General features: G+C 37.7%; 2 pseudogenes; one reads left to right on the forward strand and one right to left on the reverse strand.

The window, feature by feature from the left end:
* Positions 1-13,635: 13,635 nt before the first annotated feature.
* LOC118591239 lies at positions 13,636-14,677 on the reverse strand (annotated as a pseudogene).
* A 5,948-nt stretch (positions 14,678-20,625) lies between these two features.
* Positions 20,626-21,293, forward strand: LOC118590803 (annotated as a pseudogene).
* Positions 21,294-22,020: the final 727 nt, after the last annotated feature.

Below are 22,020 nucleotides of genomic sequence, written 5' to 3' on the forward strand. Positions count from 1 at the left end.
ATAAGTTAGTTTATTTGTTAGCAGTACTATATGTGAAAGCAAGATACTTAAGTTTTTCGTAGGCTCTTATAATAGTGAATGCACATTGCAATTAGTTTTTTATAAACAGCTAGAGTATGAACTATATATATTCTTTAGAAAATGCATTGTACTTGTATAAAAATGTACGCTACTCTTAGAAGCTCTTTTTTTTGGTTGTTGTCGTTGTTGTTGTTGAGGGCTAGAAATTGATTCCTTACTTCTTGAATGTGAGTTGAAAGTTGGTTGACTTTCCCCTACTTTCTGATCTGGAGAAATTGTGCTGCCATACTGTGAAGATCTACGATCTTCAGTTAGCTTACAGAGAAGCCCACAAGGCAGGAGCAAATGAACTTCGGTGAGTCTTGCCCCCTGAGCCACGAGGAGACCTTAGCTCTGAACAGCAGCTTCAGTAAAGGCTGAATCTCGTGAAAAACTATGAGCAAAAGCTTCTCAACTATGCTGTTCTTACTTCCCTGGTCCACAGAAACATCATGAAAAGGAAAGGCTGCTATGTGAATTGCTGTTCTGTTCACGATAGCTGGAAAATGGGAACAACCTAAACACCCTACAACAGACAAATTGGATAATAAAAATGTGGTGCACACACACAATATAATGTTATGTCAAGAAAAATGGAATAATAAGTTTGAAGATAAATGCATGGAACTAGAAAAGACTGTATTTAATGAAGTAACCCACACCCCCAAAGTCAAACACTGAATGTTCTCTCCCACCCGCAGTTCCCAGCTTTAAATCTTCACAATGAGTACATAGCATGTAGTAACCACAAAATGAAATATCTTCATTCCCTTAGTCTAGGCAATTTAAAGAGGCCCTCATACATGAGAAAATATTTTAATTGAATGGACATTAAAGGCTGATTAAATGTAGAATAGAAGAAAAATCAGAGGGTTGTTGCAGGGTAAGTTAAATATTTTGCTTTAATCTTTTTTTTTTCTTTCCCTCTACTTAATTTTCTTTGCCTTTGTGCATATGTAGTGAGGCAACTAATGTTAAAAAGACATTTTCAAATAACAAGAGAAAAAATTTAAAATTCAATGTTTTAAAAAAATTTTGATATTTTTAATATTTAAAAATAAAATATGATCTAATGTGAATGGTTGAGACTAATCAGTTCCTGTACTGATGAGTTCACATGATTATTTACAGAGAGAATAAAGGGACCTTAATGACAATTGAAGGAGAAATAATTTTTCCTCAGCAGTACAGTAAGGAGAACCTAGTCTGTGGTTTACTGATCAATATTTGAAGACAATGTTGGAAGAAGAGATTCACAGCATGGAATCCATGTGTATGTAAATGTTGACATGTATAAATATATGTATTCATTTATGGTTCTATCACAGGATAAAAGTGACTGTTATGAACAGCAAATTTTATTTTACATCAATGACACAGGCAGAGCATATTTGATTGAGTGGAGATCCATGTTATGATTTTGAGTAAAATAATCTGTCCTGAGGAAAGAGGCATGTTGATAAGATGAACCACATCTGTAACATCTATCAACAACACTAGCTTTAATATACTATTGAAAAATCTTTTTGTATCTCATTAAGTTTTGCTTTATTTATTAAGTGCTTGTTGGTGTGCATATGTGGATGAGTTTGATATAGCGCTAATGTGGACATCAGGAAACCACCTTCAGGAGTCAGTTCTTATCCACCAACCATGTAGCCCTGGGATCAAATCCAGTTGGTCAGGTGTGGCAGCATGTTCTTTCTCTCTACAAGCCACCTCACAAGCCCTTCATATCTTACCCTTTAAACTGGATTCTATACCTATTTCATTTTCTACAAAATATTTTCATTATATTGTACCAGGTTGTTGTTGTTGTTTTTTTTTGGGGGAGACTATCAGGAACATAATAAGCTGTTATCCCAAACTATTAATAGCTCCCTTATCATTACAAAAGCCATGTGAGATAGGAACTGTTAAATCTTAAGAGAACTCTGGTGTGCAAAATCAGCTCAACACCATATACACTTGAATAAACACACTCTGACTCCATTGCTAGACTTCCAGACATTTTGAACATTTTCAAGGATTCTATGCTTCCTCACATACTGAATCATATGCAAGTCTCAAACTTGAAATTATACAATATGAATTCTATTTGTTACTCTGGATTCCATTATCCCTTCAGGCAGCTTGAGGTTTTCAGGTAAATCATTGAGGAAGGTCAGGCCTTTGCCACCACACTGAAGTGCTTCATGAAATAGTTTTCATTATGAAGACTTTCTGGTCAGTTTGTTTCCCTGTTTTAATTTTCAGGAAGTACCCATAGCATGGTTCTTGTCTTTCTGTAGGGAATTCTAAGTAAGAAACCCTTTTGGACTACAGAGAGTTACATGAAGCATATTACTCATAAGGTTTATAAAAGTGGACACACCTTTTAAACTTAACTCATGAACAATTGTCATGACCTGCACAGCTTTGGGATTTACCTAACTGGAGCAACAGGGAATTAAAAAACAAAAGACATACATACAAAAATATTGGGATTAGGGGGGCCATGCTCTCTGATGGTAATGGAGCAGCCACAGCCCCCAAACCTGGCACATTTGTTATATACATCATGGAGGAGTAAGAAGCAGATTAGTTAATACCTGTAAGGGGTCTCTGTGGGAGCAGTCTCAGGTGGCTGTCATCCAGAAGGAAGAATCTCTGGTTGATACTTTCTGTACACACTGTCAACATATTTACTCAGACCAAGGGAAGACCTTGACATTCCTCCCCTGACCCAGTGCATGTCCGACCATGACACTGCGGCACTGAGGTCCTTGACATGGCTGTGTTCATGTCAACACTACAAGAAAGCATAGCTCACCTTTTTTAAAATTTTTTTACAGCTCTTGAAGAAGAAATCCTCATGAGCTCTTTCTTTCTTCTCCTCTTTGCTTCATATATTTTAATAAAGTTTCACATATTTTATATTTATATGAAATGTGTGCATATATAACCATTAATACATACTCTTTTTACTCCTACATGTTTAATAGAAAGCACCAGAATCCTTTGTGGAATATAAATATAAATATGTATACTGCCATTTTTATTTTATTACATTATATATTTAATATAACTATAATGCCAGTAAGCTGGATGTGTTCACAATATCACCACTGAGTCATTTAATCAATACTGCCCAAAGAATCATAATCTGTCAAAAGGAGTGGTCACTTTTAAACATACACTGTATAAAGCATGCCTAAACTTTTCATTTTTGAAACATTGTTTACTGTAAGATTGTGCTAATATATGTAGTGATCTGTCAAGTTAAAACACACACACACACACACACTCAAATATTTACAAAATTCATATTTATATCTGTTGACATAAACCTTTTAAATTAAGTGGTACACAAATCAGAGAAATCAGCTGACAATGTAATCATAGCAGCTGGGTAACTGATAGAGTTTTTCCATCTGTAATAATATATTGTGCATGTATATCTTCAAAATTAAAATGCCAAAAGATTCTAAGCCAGACAGCCTTGGTGCCTGCCTCTATTTGGAAAGCAACATATAATTCCATGCTTTACAATTATATTGTTTTGAAATTTCTTTGAAAAGAATGTATTATCCAAACTGTGTGCATTTTATTCTTGCTTTGTCTACATGGAGATTGCAAGTAACAAAATTTACACAAGCATACAAGTTGTTAGTATGTTCTAATTTAATGTAATAATTGCTTCCTGGGATAATTTTTGTCCATCTTATATTCTGAACTGTATAATATATGCATAAAATAATAATGCATAAAATTATATGTGCCAACTGAAGATAAAATAAATAGATGATAAGCTACATCTCAAGTTTAAATTCTATCTTCTGGGGAACAAATGGTTTAGGCTTCTGAATGCAGGGTTTGTCCTCTAAAACATTCATGATTTTATTGATTTTAAAACAAGAATTTTTAATGTTTACTCAATCTTCAAAATACAGCCATGACACTGTTAGTTTTCCTTATGATCTTTTCAGTGTTCCTTGTGAACTGTATTTGTCTTAAGGCGTCTGTCTTTAGATAAATGATTTTATAAGAATTTCTCTAGAATCAGTTTAAAATCGCAGCAGCAGCCACTATACCAAAAGTAGCTGGTAAAGATCCTGTTCCCTCAACCCCTCCTCCCCGCGCTCCCCTGCCCCCAGTAAGCTAGATAAGCTAACTATGGTACCATAGAAAGAAATGTTCGCTGAAACACTGTTTGGATCTTTATGGCTGCTGTAGTAGATAATAACTTACATTAGAAGGTTTGAAGAACATTTCATCTAGGATGTACCACTTCCCACAATCAGCAGCCTATAAAATAAATAACTAGAAGGTTAGATTTTAATTACTGGTCTCTAAAATTGAACCCAAGTAAAGATTCTGGTCCTAGAAGACATGACATCCTGTAATTCTTGTTTGTTTGTTTGTTTATTTGTTTATTTTGAGACAGAGTTTCTCTGTGTAGCTTTGGCTGTTCTGGAACTCACTCTGTAGACCAGGCTGGCCTGGAACTCACAGAGATCTGCCTGCCTCTGCCTCCTGAGTTCTGGTATTAAAGGCATATGCCACCATCACCAGGCTCCTAAAATTATTTTTTTTAATTAAGAAATTTTCTATTCATTTTACATACCAACCTCAGAACCCCTTCTCCTCCCTCCCCCATCCCCCAACCTCCTCCCCCACTTCACCCCCCATTCCCACCTCCTCCAAGTCAAGGCCTCTCATGGATACTCAGCAGAGCCTGGTACATTTAGTTGAGGCAGTTGCAAGCCCCTCCCCCTGCATCAAGGCAGTGGCAGGTGTCCCACCATAGGCACTAGGCTCCAAAAAGCCCACTCATACACCAGGGACAGATCTTGATCCCACTGCCAGGGGGCTTCTCAAGCAGGTCAAGCTATACATCTGTCTTGCCTATGCAGAAGGCCTAGTCCAGTCCTATGGAGACTCCACAGCTATTGACCCACAGTTCATGTGTTCCCACTAGTTTGATTTGGTTGTCTCTGTAGGTTTCTCCATCATGATCTTGATGGCCCTTGCTCATAGAATCCATCTTCTCTCTTAAATTGTCATTGAAAATGATTGTTTAAGGTTGGCTTCTAGAATCCTGAAAGGTAAGAAGACTGTATAGCAGAAGGTTTTCTGATAGAAAGCACAAAGCTTAAATCAGAAGAAAGAAATGTGTGGGTATTTCTTGTTCTAGATGTTTGGAACAGCGTAATGGTTGCATGGAAGTAGATCCTGGCAAGGATCTCCTTGAATATCATGCCCTGCTGATGAAAGTATGCCCTGTTATACATGTTGTAAAACTATCCATGTTTTTCATTTTCTTTATTTTTTAATTAAATTTATTTATTTATTTTACATCTGGACTGCAATTTCCCCTCCCTCCTCTCTTCCTTTTCCCATCTACTCTTTCTCTCTTTCTATTCAGGAAAGGGCACAGTACAAAGACAAGATTGCCAAAGCCAGCCGAAGCTTCAGGGACAGTCCCTGCTCACAGTTAGGAATCTTAAAATTAGACCAAGCTACACAACTGTTACAGATATGTAGAGGGCCTATGTCGGTCTGATGCAGGATCCCTTGCTGTCAATTCAGACTCTGTGAGCTCCTATGCTCCCAGGTTAGCTGTTTCTGTGGGTTTTCTTGAACAGTCCTTGACTCCCCTGGCTTATATAATCCTTCTTCGCCATCTTCAGCAGGATCCCCTAAGCTCCTCCTAATGTTTGACTGTGGGTCTATGCATCCTTTTCCTTCATTTACTGGATAAATCTTTTCTGATGACTACTGGGCTAGGCACCAACCTATGAGTATAGCAGAATAACATTAGGCATCATCATGTTGTCAGTTTTTTCATCAGTCGTGTTTGGTTCTATCCTATGTCTCTAGGACTCCAGGCAGTGTCAGGGGTCGGCTCACTCTTGAGGGATGGGTCTCAGGTATTTACACAAAGAGTTACTGGAGAGTTTGTGTACTGAGTAGCATGGCTGCTCTAGGTGATGTGTCAGGCATTAGGAAGTTACAAAATATATCCATTGAGGTAGTAATACATTAAAGTCATAGTCACATTTTTCCTTGATTCATATGAATAAATATGGTAGTGTTTCACTTGTTTTTTGGCATGTTCCTCAGCACTCTCGAGCTTAAACATGAAGGAGAGTTTTTAGAAATTAGTATAAAGGAGTATATAACAGCCTTCTCTTTCTTTCTGTCTCTGTCTGTTTCCCACTCTCCAGTACTCCTGTCCCCTCCACAGAGCTCTTTGTTCTAGAAGATCAGCTTGTACAAAAACTAGCATTGAAAATGTCTGTGCATGGTTTGTTTCAGGACTTGATTTATGGATGTTGAACCTAGATTATAAATTAGAATCCAGTTTGTTCATTAAAAGCACATATTAGCAAATGACCAACTACATGAGTTTAAAAGAGATTAAGAGTAAAGGAGAAACAGACCATCATAGAAATAGACACAGCACAATGTTCCTGGGGACAATGAGCAGTGAGATATAGGGCACAGAAAACGCATTTGTCTTATTGTTTTTGTAAATTATTTATGGTTTTCTTTTCTTCAAATCTCTATTCTCTGATTAGTCTATTTCCAGATGGCATAATTACATTCCAAAATTTCAAATATTCTACTCTTATGGTTTGGCTTGTTTTATTTATATTGTAACAGCTGACTTCAACAGCTGTTCACTCCTAAAATAGTTTTCTGTCAATAGATTTTCATTTCAATCGATTTGGATCATCTGATTTACTATAATAGAATATTTCTCTAGAACATTTTAGTTTTTCTTGTTTTAAAATGGCAATGTTATGTTTGGTTTGCAAATTTCCTAACACATCTTTAAAACTTTCTAACACTCAACTCAGTGACCAAAGGTAAAATAAGACTTAATTAACTACTTTTAAGCTAAATAATAATATAGCTTTGCCTTTTTAATTAAATTAGAATTTAATCTAAAATGCCAATGATCTTTTCAGTTACACATTTAACTCATTTTATAATTAATATGTAACTATGCAATATGTAAGTATGCAATATATATTAAATTATTCAGACTCAAAAAATCACAAACACAATAAAAAGGAACTGATGATAAAGTAAAGAGGATGTAGGCCTTATTTTTAAAATGTATAGCTATATTTTGTCTGGGGTCATGGTGTAGATTGTTACTAAGATGCAGATACTAAATTCAGAAGGTCCAGAGAGGCTATACAGCACTACAGGTTACTTGTAATGAATAGTGTTTAAATAAAAATAAGCCCCGTATTAAAAGGAAAAAGAAAACATATATTTCTATTGTATTAAAATATAAATACAGACATTATGAAAAATTATATAATTTGGAAGTATAAGTCTTGGGTAATAATAATAATAATAATAATAATAATTATTATTATTATTATTATTATAGTAGTATACTGGAAATTCATAATCCCACAAAAAAAGTGCAAGAAGTGATCCACAGTCATATTTCTCTCAAATTATACTAATAAAGTCCTTCTTTTAATGGTCTATGATCAGAGAGAGCTCATAAAAGCAATATGAACTAACATTTTTCTCTGTTGTCTACAAAATCTCCTCTTAACTTACAAGACAATAGGATGGAAATTGTTCCAGGAAGGGAGATGGTGTTGCTATCCTAATATCTGATAAAACAGACTTCAAACTAAAGCTAAACAGAAGATATGAAGGGAATAATTAAACAGGAGGATAGTACTCTCCTAATTCCATAAAATGCCTAATAATCTTAAAGACACAGATTCACTCTACTTCAATTGTGATTTCAACATCCTATTTTCTGCATTAGGCAGGCCATCTGGACAAAAAGTAAACAAAGAAAAATCAGAAGTAAGTGACATCATACATCACAAGTATCTAATTATTATCTACAGAATATTCTGCCTAAACAACAAAGAATATGTATTTTACTCAGTCGCCCATGACAGTTCCTCTAAAATAGACCACAAACTGGGATACACACACACACACACACACACACACACACACACACACACACACTAACAAATTAAGAAAAATAGAAACAAATTCATTTATTCAGTCTACCATAATACAATAAATAGTAAAACAATACATAAACAAAACAAATGAATCACCAGTAATTAAATAAGCTCACTGAGATTAAACAACATATTATTGAATGATGAATGGGTCAAAGAAGAAATTTTTTTAAATCCTAGAGTTAAATTAAAATGAAACACAACACAAAAATACCTCTGGGGCACAATAAAAGTAGTCCTCTGTCCCATTTATTTAATGGATTATTTGGTTTGTTGATAGCTAGTTTCTTGAATTCTTCATATATTTTGGAAATCAGCCTCTGTCAGATGTGGGGTTGCTGAATATCTTTTCCCATTTTTTTCATAAATTATTTGAATATTTTACTTCCAGTCAAGATCCACAATCATAAAAATGCTCAATGAAGTTGGAATTGCTCAATATGATCAAAATATTATATCAAAGTCACAGCAAATTGCTATTAACAAAATGATTAAAAAGTGTTGATGATAATATGAATAATTTTTTCTCAATATTTTTTTATCTTTTTTTATTATTATATTTGTGTTTTAATTTTACACATCAGCCATGGGTTCCCCTGTCCTCCCCCCTCCCACCCCTGCCCCACCTTCCCCCAGCCCCTCCAGGAGTTCCCAGCTGGATCAAGAACAGAAAGGGAGACCAAGGAATAACAGACCATGATAAATGAAGACCACATGAGAACAGGAAAAAGCAAAGTGCTAGAGAGGGCCCAGAAATCCACAATGATACATCCATTGTAGACTACTGGCAATGGTCGAGAGAAAGCCTGATCTGACCTAGTCTGGTGATCAGATGGCCAAACACCCTAACTGTCATGCTGGAAGTGGATGCAGAGATCCTCAGCCAGGTCCCAGGTGGAGCTCCAAGAGTCCAATTGTTGAGAAAGAGGAGGAACTATAAGCGTGTGAATTGTTGAGACCAAGATTGGAAAAGCACAGGGACAAATAGCCAAACTAATGGAAACACATGAATTATTAACCAAAAGCTGTAGAGCCCCCAGCTGGATCAGGCCCTCTGGATAAGTGAGTCAATTGAATACCTTGAACTGTTTGAGAGGCACCCAGGCAGTGGGACCCAGACCTGTCCTTAGTGCATGAGCTGGCTGTTTGGAACCTTGGGCTTACACAGGGACACTTTGCTCAGCCTGGAAAGAGGGGACTGGACCTGCCTGTACTGAATCCACCAGGTTTAAATGAATCCCCAGGAGAGTCTTGGCTCTTTCCCCATTCTTTAGACTGCCATTTTGACCTTTTGACAGTATCCTTTGCTTATAGAATCTATTCAGTTTCATCAGATCTAGAACATTTTAGTTTTTTTTTTCTATTAAAATGGCAATGTTATGTTTAGTTTGCAAATTTCCTACCAAGAAAAGATTAATTTTTTATCTTAATACCTGCACAATTGGTGTTTTATTCAGGAAGTTTTCTCCTGTACCATGTATGGAAGGCTATTGCCCACTTTCTCTTCTATCTGGCTCAGTGTATCTAGTTTTATGTTGAGGTCCTTCATCCACTTGGACATGAGTTTGTGCAGGGTGACACGCATGGATCTATTTTCACTCTTCTCCATGCTGACATCCAGTGAGATCAGTACTACTCGTTAAATATGCTTTCTTTTTTGTTGTTGTTGTATATTTCTGATTTCTTTATTTAAAACCAGGTGACTATAGGTATGGATTTTGTTGAAGCCTGTTTCAGCATCTAATAGGATGATCATGTGGATTTTTTTCCTTTCATTTGATTTATGTGGTGGATTACATTGACAATTTTGTGTGTGTGTGTGTTGAATCATCCCTGAATCTCTGGGCTAAAGCCTTCTTGATCATGGTGGATGATCTTCTTGATTAGTTCTTGGATCCAAGAACACTTGCCAGTATTTTATTGAGTATTTTCATATCAATGTTTGTGACAGGTCATGAAGTTTAATATTGCATATTTGCATAACTCTTCCATAATGATTGTAACCACAAGAGTTTTAAAGAAATGCTATTAACAAGAGTTAATGGGAACATTCAAGGAACAGGGAATGAGGCAGAGTAACAGAAAACCACTCTTATCTCATTTCTAGTAGCTGTGACAATACCTGAGAAGTTAAAGGGGACAGAAATAAAAACAAAGGAAAGTTAATTGTCTGGTCTACTAGAGATAAATGTGTTCTTCTGAATTGAAACAGTTTGTGTATCAACTGCTTTATAACATGGAATAGAAAATTTGGTAAGAGCAGGAATCACTGTAGTTGACTGGGTAAGTTGAACACCATCTTTTCTATTTTTTAATTTATCATCCATGAACATTTAGACAACATGGAACTTAGAGTCATCTATTACCTTTTTGCTTGTTATATATTTCTTCAACTATAGAAGAAAAATGTCTTAAAACCAACATTAATCTACAAAACCCAATTCCTAAGCTAAATATTCTTTTCAATTTTCTCATTGTCTAAAACAATGATTCTTAAGCCTGAGTGTATATCAAACATCCAAAGAAGTTATCAAACCAAAAAAATCTAAGCATTGACTCCCAAGTATTTGATTCAGTAAGGAGCATGCAGGATTAAAAACTACCATTTTTCTGGGGATTTAGCTCAGTGGTAGAGTGCTTGCCTAGCAAGCACAAGGCCCTGGGTTTGGTCCTCAGCTCCAGAAGAAAAACAACAACAACAACAACAACAACAACAAACTACCATTTATCAATTGGACTGTTAGGTATTTTGATGTCTAGTTTCTTGAGTTCTTTATATATTCTGGATATCAGTCCTCTGTCAGATGTGGGGTTGGTAAAGATCTTTCCCCATTCTGTAGGGTGTCATTTTGTTTTATTGACCATGTCCTTTGCCCTACAGAAGCTTCTCAGTTTCAAGAGGTACCATTTGTTAATTGTTGCTCTCTTAATGTCTGTGCTACTGGTGTTATAATGAAAAGGTGATCTCCAGTGCCAATGTATTCAAGACTACTTCCTACTTTCTCTTCTATCAGGTTCAGAGTAACAGGATTTATGTTGAGGTCTTTTATCCACTTGGGCTATAGAGCTAAACAGAAAATTCTCAACAGAAGAAGCTCAAAATATCTGAAAGACATTTAAGGAATTGCTCAACATCCTTAGTTATCAGAGATATGCAAATCAAAATGACTTTGAGATACCATCCTACACCTGTCAGAATGGCTAAGATCAAAAACACTGGAGACAGCTTACGTTGGAGAGGATAGAAACACAGCTTATGTTGTGGAGCAAGGGAAACACTCCTACACTTTGGTGGGAATACAAATTTGTACAGCCACTTTGGAAATCAGTATGGCAACTTCTCAGAAAATTGGGAATCAATCTCCCTCAAGACCCAGCTATACTACTCTTGAGCACATACATCCACAAGGAATGCTCAATCATACCACAAGGAAACATGTTCAACTATGTTCATAGCAGCATTATTTGTAATAGTCAGAACCTGGAAACAACCTAATGGCCCTCAACTGAAGAATGTGTAAAGAAAATGTGGTACATATACACAATGGAGTACTACTCAGCAGAGGAAAACAATGACATCCCAAAGTTTGTAGGCAAATGGATGGAACTAGAAAATACCATCCTGAGTGAGATAACCCAGACTCAAAAAGACAAACACAGTATGTCTCATTCATAAGTGAATACTATAGGTAAAGCAAAGGATAACCAGACTGCAACTCACAGATCCAGGGAGGCTAGCTAGTAAAGAGGACCCTAGGAAAGACACAGGGATCATCCAGTGACAGAGAAATGGATGAGATCTACATGAGTAAACTGGGGGTGAGGCAGTTCCTCAGTTGATCCTGTTTCCTCATCTGAATGGGTCTCAGCTGAACTGCTGCTCAAAAACCTAAAAGCTTAACCAGGCTTCCTGGTTTTCATGCTTTATATACCATTCTGCTTTCTATAATCACTTCCTGGGATTAAAGGCTCACTTTGTGGGATTAAAGGCATAAGTAACCATGCCTGGCAGGTACCAGTGTGGCTTTAAACTCAGAGAAATCCAGATGGATCTCTGCCTCCCAAGTGATAAGATTAAAAGTGTGTATGCCACCATTTTCTTGCCTCTATATCCAGTGGCTGTTCTGTTCTCTGACCCCAGATAAGTTTATTAGAGTGCACAATATTTTGTGGAACACAATACCACCACAGAGGAGGTGGGAATGGAGTGGTGGGCTAGGGGGTAAGCCTGGTGGGGAGTGGGAGGAGAGAAGACAGGGGAATCAGTTGTTGATATGTAAAACGAATAGAAAATCTCTTATTAAGAAACAGGAGAGGAAAAAAAAAAAACTACTGTGGTCGTATTGTGTTCCCCCAAATATTGTGCACCATAATAAACTTATCTGGGGTCAGAGACAGAACAGCCACAATGTTAAACATGAGGATAGGCAGTGGTAGCACACGCCTTTAATCCTGGCATTCCAGAGGCAGAAATCCATCTGTTCAAGGATAGAGCCAAGCATGGTGACTCACCCCTTTAATCCCAAAAAGTGAGCCTTTAATCCCAGGGAGTGATGGTAGAAAGCAGAAAGGTATATAAGGGCCAGAAACTAGACGGATTTGGCTTGTTAAGCTTTTAGGCTTTTGAGCAGCACAGTTCAGCTGAGATCCATTTTGATGAGGACTCAGAAGCATCTAGTCTGAGGAAACAGGATCAGCTAGGGAACTGGCCAGGTGAGGTAGCTGTGGCTTGTTCTGCTTCTCTGATCTTCCAGCATTCATCCCAATAGCTGACCTCAGGTTTGATTTTATAAATAAGTACCTTTAAGATTCACGCTACAAACTACCATTTTTATTTTCTGGCAAACTAACAGTTCTAGTAGGGAAAAATACAATCTAAAAGTTATCCTCCTCAGATTATGATGAATCTGCAATAAAGTAGATGAAGTCATGACTTTATCTCAAAAGGAGATGTTAAAACAATGAGGTTTAAGTGTACAAATACAAAAGGTGTTATAAGACAGTTCTATTAGTAATATGTTAGGATAGAAAGTGAATCAGGTAAATTTTGGACTTACCAAAATAGGATAAATAATGGAATTATTTTCTCTGAACTTGTCAAATATAAATGGACTAGACAAAAAAAAAAAAAAATGACAAACACAGAAATAAAATCTTTAATACATTTTATATGCCCTAAGTCCCTTAAATGTGTTTTGAATTCAATAGGGTTCACATCAAAATATGTATATATACTCATGTAAAATACATACTTGGATTACAACAGTAGAATTATAGCAACAATTATATAATAAAAGATTATTGAACATTCATTATCTATGAGGTAATAATCACGAGGCAAAACAACTGTCTTTCATGACAATTCTTTTTTTTTTTTTGATGGGTGCCGTGAACTTTATTGGTGGTGTTCAATAGAGTAGGGCTCCCTAAGCCCCCCCCCCCTGTTGTTCTGGGGGTCTGGGATGGAAACGGTGAGGGAGATGATCAATATCGGGGGCTGAGATAGGACAGGAACTGCTGAGCAGCAGAAGGTCTCTCTTGCTGTCCTTGCTGGGGTGGGTGGTCCAGGGTGGTCTTCTTACTCCTTGGTGGCCATGTAGGCCATGAGGTCCACCACCCTGTTGCTGTAGCCAAATTCATTGTCGTGCCAGGAAATGAGCTTCACAAAGTTGTCATTGAGAGCAATGCAAGCCCCAGCATGGAAGGTGGAGGAGTGGGGGTCGCTGTTAAAGTCGCAGGAGACAACCTGGTCCTCAGTGTAGCCCAGGATGCCCTTTAGTGGCCCCTCCGACGCCTGCTTCACCACCTTCTTGATGTCATCATACTTGGCAAGTTTCTGCAGGCAGCATGTCAGATCCACGACAGACACCTTGGGGGTAGGAACACGGAAGGCCATGCCCGTGAGCTACCCATTCAGCTCTGGCATGACCTTGCCCACAGCCTTGGCAGCACTGGTGGATGCAAGGATGATGTTCTGGGCAGCCCCACGGCCATCATGCCACAGCTTCCCAGAGGAGCAATCCACAGTCTTCTGGGTCGCAGTGATGGCATGGACTGTGGTCATGAGTCCTTCCACAATGCCAAAGTTGTCATGGATGACCTTGGTCAGGGGGGCTAAGCAGTTGGTGGTGCAGGAAGCATTGTTGACAATCTTGAGTGAGTTGTACTTCTCATGGTTCACACCCATCACAAACATGGGGGCGTCAGCAGAAGGGGCGGAGATGATGACCCTTTTGGCCCCACCCTTCAAGTGGGCCCCAGCCTTCTCCATGGTGGTGACGATACCAGTGGACTCCACAACGTACTCGGCACCAGCCTTACCCCACTTGATGTTGGCAGGATCTCGCTACTGGAAGATGGTGATGGGCTTCCCGTTGATGACAAGCTTCCCGTTTCAGCCTTGACTATACCGCTGAATTTGGCATGGGTAGAGTCATACTAGAACATGTAGACCATGTAGTTGAGGTCAATGAAGGGGTCATTGATGGCAACAATGTCAATTTTGCCAGACTGGAAGGCAGACCTGGCAACCAGGCGTCCAATTCGGCCAAATCTGTTCACTCCGACCTTCACCATCGTGTCTCAGAAACGAGGTTGGCACTGCATGGAAGGATGCGGCTGTCTCTGGAACAGGGAGAAGCAGAGAGCCTCATGACAATTCTTTAACTATAATGTTATTTCATTACTTTCCTGGGGGGAAAGACATAAAAATCCTATTAATCTACTCAACAGTACTTCATCTTTTAAAGCTATTCTCTCTGAGGTAAGAGAAAATCTTGGCCAGCAACCCAGCTAACTAGTGATAAGCAAGATGAAATCAGTATTCCGTATAGACCACAAGGAGATAAAAGAATGAGGAATGGGAAGGTCCAAGTAGTAAAAAGTTTTAGGATCCCAGTATAGAGACTGAAATGAGGTGATAGAAAGGGCTAAATAAAAGCTTTGTACTACATACACCCTTGGACTCATGTAGTTTAGTATCAAATGTGAATGATAATGGTCTTTAGTGGTCTTTTTGTGCTGTGTTCCCTGAAAAATGAGATGGTTGTAATTGAAAGGTTGTGATGTTTTGCTCTCTTACTCACAGTTGTACTATGTTATATAGTCAAAAGCCTCAATAAGAGTCTTATCTTCAAACTAGCTAAATGCACTCCACCATTCTTTCCAAATTGATAATGGAGAAATGGCAGAGCATGAGCATAAATCCAATAACCTCTATTCTGATCCTCAAAAAGATACACTCTAAGAAAATGATTTCATTTGGGAGCAGAAAACTCAGAATTAACAGAGTCTATGGAAAACCAGTGGCACTCTCTAAAGGGTCTAGTCTTAAGAGTTTTTATTGTAGTTGTTTTTAATGGAAATTATTCTATGACTTTAAGCATCAGAGATTCCAAAGTCAACTTGAATACAGGGTGGTTATTATAATTTTTCACATCTTCTTTAGTAAAACTCCAATTTAGAAAAAAATACAAGTTTTAAGGAATGTTCCTCAGTAGCCATTGATACTAATCCACACTGTTTTACATTTCCATAAAGATATCACTGAAAGGACATAGGGATATGGCTTTAAAATAGTCCCAGAAAAAAGAAATAATAGAGTTCCTGAACCTTCTAATATTCCAGGGATAAAGAACTTTAGTAGGGATAGTATTGGCGAAATTATTAAGACCACTCCACGTTGTTAAAAGGGAGGTTTATTTTGTGGGGTAACTTACAAATGAAGGGATAGGTTGCAGGGTCTGGGAAAGGTATGGCATAGTCCCGGCAGTGTTCTCTGGAGAAGTCTGCTTGGTCTAGCTCCAGAATCCAGGGTCCCAGAACCAAGAGAAGCCTCTTCTCTTGATCCTGGGTCTTCAGCTTCCTCCCTCAGCCCTGCCTTGTGGGAGTGACCATTACCAAAGCCTCAATGGGGGTTGGTACTTCCAGGCCAAGACTGGGATGGCTGCCACCCACTACAGGATAGGTTGCCCAAATACTAACCATTCCAAAAGTCTTCAAAGCTGACCAACAATCAGGTTTTAAAAGATAAATCTTGAACTATCTAAGCTGATGTGTGTTTTTGTAGACCAGAGACCCTAGACCTGGAAGAGTTTGTGTTGAATATTAGGATCCACTGTATCAATTTCAGTGATGGGAGAGTGGATCATAGCAGTTGAGGCTAGTCTCATTTATATGTACCTGCCCTCCAGAAGAATGCATGGAAGCAAGTTTTAGGTATGTTTCCCTGGATGGCAAGTACAAGATAAGACCTATAGCTGGGAGAACTGAGTACAGTAATGACAGATGAAGGTGTTATGTCATAGACTTTGGCATGAAAATCTTGTTTCTTTGGTGAATTTAAGTTGCACCTATTGTATTAGGGAATATAATCTAAGAATAACTGTAGTTGGAGTTTTTCTGCCTGGCCCAGTCAGGACAAATCTCTCTTACCCGCCAGTCCCACAGTCACTCAGACCCAACCAAGAAACACAAAAAGCTTATATTGCTTACAAACTGTATGGCCGTGGCAGGCTGCTTGTTATCTACCTTTTCTATCTTAAATTAACCCATTTCTGTTAGTCTATACTTTGCCACATGGCTTGTGGCTTACCAATGTCTTTACATGTTGCTTTTCATGGCGGTGATAGGCGGTGTCTCCCTCCAACCTTCTACTTCCCAGAATTCTCTTCTCTCTTGTCCCGCCTATACTTCCTGCCTGGCCACTGGCCAATCAGAACTTTATTTATACAGAGCGATATCCACAGCACTTCCCCTTTTCTTTTTTTTAAAGGAAGGTTTTAACTTTTACATAGTACAATTACATATAACAAAACAATTATCTAGCAAGAATTACAGTTACAATATTAAAGAAGATATCCTATCTTGTATTTGTGAGTCTAAGGTTTTATATCTAACTTATCTTGTATCATAACTGAGGAAATTATAACTATCTAGTCTTCAACCACATCAAAGACCTCAGAAGGATATAATATTTCCTGAGAACCGGGAGAAGGGTGTAAACATTTTTCAGGAGTCTTGCAAGAGTAGACAGAGACAGCTGGCAGCCTGGACAGTCACCTAATGTTCCTTTGTAAAGTTGGGGCATTTGTCTTCAGCCCACAGGGCTAGAGTCTCTCGGTCACTTCTCTCAATGTCCTGTAGAATGTCTGGCAGTTTCCTCTGCGGAGCAGGAACCTGAAGGACCATTTTGTCAAGCAAAGTTTAGTGGTCACCTTTCTATAGGTCCTGCATGTCCAGTCGATCAAGCAGTCCAGGCAAGAACAGTTTCTTGCACAAAGGGCTATTTTTGCCAAGTTGAAGATAAGATATGAAGTGTCTTCAATGCCCATCCTCCTCTCTGAAGTAAATTGGTGCTGCCAGGAGCAACCATGTCTCACTGTCCAGAAAGTCCAAATTTTAAAAGTATTTTAAATGCCATATTCTGTAGGCCTTTGAAGTATTTGAAGATTACCTATCTATCTGAAATATCTCTATGTATATTTAGAAGACTTAACTAACATGGCTATGAGTATGATTATCATAGATGACTAATCATTAATCTATTTTTAATTATCCATTTCAATTTAAAATGAGGTATACAAACAAAATACCTTAAACATGATTAGAAATATACACACAGTCTAACAAAATTAACTTTAAGTTTGTATCAATAGACTAAAATCTATACCAATGTAAAACATTTTAAATGAGTTGTTGCTCTTTTAGAAGTAAGTTAATTAATTTACCCTTTCATTCTATCATATCTATATCATATCCCCTTTTTATCTTTAGAAAGAGATGGCACTTATAATCAACCTGTTTTAAATAAAATAGTAGTTTTTCTGTCCCACACCAGAGGGCTCTTCTGATTTGGGACACAAGAAGCTCTTAACTTTTTATTTTAACAATGTGCTTGGGTTTAGAGAAGGAGTGAGCCAATTCCATCTCCAAAGCCAGCTGGGAATTTGGGCATAGTTTTTCTTACTACTTCCTGCTGGAGGGGGGCACTGTATCTTACGGGGACACAAAGAAAATTTTAGGATTATGGAGTAGTCCATGAGGGTAAACCTCTGAGCCAGTTGCCTTGAAACCATTCTGGATGTTGGATCATCTGGGCCATGGTATCATCGGAGACCTTTCAGGTGGTCTTGGCTGATCAAACCTGATGTATCTTAGTCTGGAACAAATCCACAGCCTCTGGCTTTCTGTGGAAGCAAAAGCAGAGACTCTTTTCCAAAGCAACATATCCTTATATCCAAAATTTGAACTCAAGGTACCTTTAAAATTTACATATTTGTTTAACTCAACATCTTTTACAATCAAACCTTTCTCTGTAGTCAAAAATCCCAAAGACAAGGCAAAACAGATTCTCTGTGTAATATTCATCTTTGTAAGACTGAAAAGCCACTGTGGCTGCTGGCTCCACCCACCTCAGCTTCCCAACATGGCGGTGGTACAGTTTACCGCCAGGTCTGGGTCTGGAGCCATGTGTACCATCAACTATCAGAAGCAGTTCTATCAAAGCAGCACATAGCCCAGAAGCTCATTTTTTTTTTTTTTCTTTTAAACTCCAAAAGGCTAAATCAACCATGCAGCAGAGCAAAGTGCTGCTTGTAGACTCCTCATTTGCACCATGCTACAGTTCAGACGCACATGCCAGGAACCTCCCACAGTAGCTCAAACCGGCAGGCTGACGCTAACTTGAGAGAGACAACTAGGAAGCTGTTTTTAGCTCCGTTTCAGAATCTTTTTCTCAGGTTTTAGGTGGAAATTCGTGCCAACACGTTGGACGCCATTTGTAGTTGGAGTTTTTCTGCCTGGCCCAGTCAGGACAAATCTCTCTTACCCGCCAGTCCCACAGTCACTCAGACCCAACCAAGAAAGCACACAAAAACTTATATTGCTTACAAACTGTATGGCCGTGGCAGGCTGCTTGTTATCTACCTTTTCTATCTTAAATTAACCCATTTCTGTTAGTCTATACTTTGCCACATGGCTTGTGGCTTACCAGTATCTTTACATGTTGCTTTTCATGGCGGTGGTAGGCGGTGTCTCCCTCCAACCTTCTACTTCCCAGAATTCTCTTCTCTCTTGTCCCGCCTATACTTCCTGCCTGGCCACTGGCCAATCAGAACTTTATTTACACAGAGCAATATCCACAGCACTAACAGCTTTCTGAGGTCTTAGGTTTTTGTTTTTGTTTTGGTGAATAACTAATGTCACACAGAGACCTGATAAACTTTGATATGACTACTTGATAGAAACACTGACTGTCCATTTTGAGGAGTAGAAGATGAGCCATGAATGTCTTGGGAAAAATTAATTGGAGAACGTACTGTAAACCGGATGAGACAGTATAGGATACCATACACACACACACACACACACACACACACACACACACACACACACCTATGCACACCACATTGCTATATTGATGGGCTTGAAGTAAGAAAGACTCAAAGTTTAAAGAATTCAAAGTAAACTTTAAATCAAATATAACATACCTCATGTGTTTATATTGCTTTATTTTGATGTGTCTGAGGTTTATGTCTTATATATTTCAACTTGGTTATGTGTGACTCTTCATAATAGATAACTTGATCTATGAAATAAAGGCTAAGCATGAGGAGATTGAATTAAAACTGTAAAATCTAGTAATAGCTAAACTTGTATGGACTAAGTTCTGGATTGTTAAGAAAGAAGCTCAAAGTTTTGTTTTTGTTTTTTTATTTGTTTGTTTGTTTGTTTTAAGAATTAAGTATGGGTGTGTGTGAAGGGAATTGAGAAGATCAGATGGGGATCATTTCCATGGCTCATTGTACTAATGATGTTCTCTTAAGCTCAGCTGTCAAGCATGATGTCTTAGGGAACTACAGCACATCTCCTGGTAATTTATTACCATTTGTGTGTATGCACCTTACATAATCCAGGGCTTGTCCTTTACAATATAGTCTCATAGAGTCGAACATTTACTATGATCATTTTGGCCAGGAAGATTATATGAAGTTCAAAGGCAACCTGGACTACACAGTGAGTTTCAGACCAGCTAGGGCTCAATAGTGAGACTGGGTTTGAAACAAACCTAGAAAACAAAAATATTAACGCAAGAGAGTAGAGAGACATGTCAGCTACAAAAAATAAATGTTTTAAATGCATCAATTAATTATCCATAACACTAGCAAAAATATTTCAAGTCGTTATGTTAATATCAGACAAGATTATAGAGTAAAACCCACCCAGTGTTGTCATAATGATGAAATGGTCAGTGGATCTCAAAGACTATTCATATTTACAATTGTGTTTATATCTATACATCCAACAATCAAATATTACCACATGTGAAGATGCAACTAATCACACGTTAATAACAGAAAGTCTGTGCCATGATTTCAGCTAGAGATTTCAATACATCAAAATAGTTGATGGGCTCCTGTTCCTCAGCCATGTGCTGTGCAACTGCTGATTGGCTGTGGAGGACAGAAGCTCTGTTAATGTTTCTTCAGAAATTTCTCCCGCTGGGTAGTGGCAGAGCTAGGTACCAAGGTAGAAAGCCCTCAGGCCAAAGATTTAGTGGCTCTTGGGAATGGTGCTGCTGCATCAGGACCTGCAACACCCTAGTGATGGTGTTGCTGACATAAAGAAGTCTCTTGAACTCAATCCAAATGATCCTAGAGCTATCCTAATGAAAGGGATGTGTGAATACCATGAAAAAGACTATAATTCTGCTTTAGAAACTTTTGCAGAACAGAAATTAGAGAGTCCATATGCAAATTCTGCCCTCTAGATTGAAAGGTGCCCCAAAAAACACAGAATGGATCAGAATATGGTTTTTGAATCTCAAAGAACTCAGTCAAAAATCATGTATGACTTATCAAATGGAAGCTCAAGTAATCATTACACTTATGATCAAGAATATTCAAAAGAATAATGTAAATGTGGAATTTTCAGAAAAAGAGTTGTCTACTTTGGTGAAACTCCCTTCTAAGAAGATGACAATTTGAAGCTCAGGTTTCTTCACCCTGTAATACCAGAATGAAGCACATTTAAAGTGCTTTCAACAAAGTTTGAATTAAAATGAAAAGCCAGAGGCTGTGAGATGGGAAAAGCTAGAGGGGCAGGAGATGAGCCACTACCCAAGCAGTTCACAATAGATATGAAGACCCGTAACCATCATCAGCTCATTATTCCAGGAACTGGAATAAAAAGGATTTTCTAGATTTTATGACATATTATTTATTGAATTGTGCTTAATCTTATTACAAAATAAATACTTCACTCACTTAAATAAGTATACTTGTCATAATAGAACCAAGTGAAAGATTATTACTACAAAATCAGAAAAAACATAGGCTGGTAAATGAACCTTCAGATAAAACACTGTTGAAAACAATGAAAGGTATACTTACAACAAAATACAAATAATGTAGAAAAAGGGAAAAAAAGTAAAAAGAACTGAATAGAAATAAGCACATCATGAAGCAGCAGAAAATCTGTTATTATAAGATCTGTTTCCACAAGAAGATCAATTAATTTGATAATTCTCTAGCTAGATAGAATTTTTGTTCATGGATGATGAAGATATAGCAAACAGTAGTGAGAAGAATAGTAAAGAAAGCTGATTACTAGTTCAACTCTTCCCTATGGAATGTATATAATTCATGTGACTTTAATGTTAAAGTCAACCAGTAATTTACAAAAAAACAATAACAAAGCCCTTCAAACTTTTAAGAAACTAAGCAAGAAGCTAGCTAAAAAATCCATTGGGGGGGGATAGAATATTACCATTAACATAAACAAATATTCCTCTTAAATCTACAAACATGATTTTGAGCAAACTGAATCATCTATCATCTATCTATCATTATTAATATTTCATTAATTCAAAGTCACTTATCACACCAAGAATGCAAGTTTAGATATTTGAGATGAAACTGCTGTGTTGAGAAACTAAAGGATTGATAACTAAAATGTATTCAAA

The sequence above is a fragment of the Onychomys torridus genome, chromosome 9, assembly GCF_903995425.1.
Source record: "Onychomys torridus chromosome 9, mOncTor1.1, whole genome shotgun sequence".
NCBI lineage: Eukaryota > Metazoa > Chordata > Mammalia > Rodentia > Cricetidae > Onychomys > Onychomys torridus.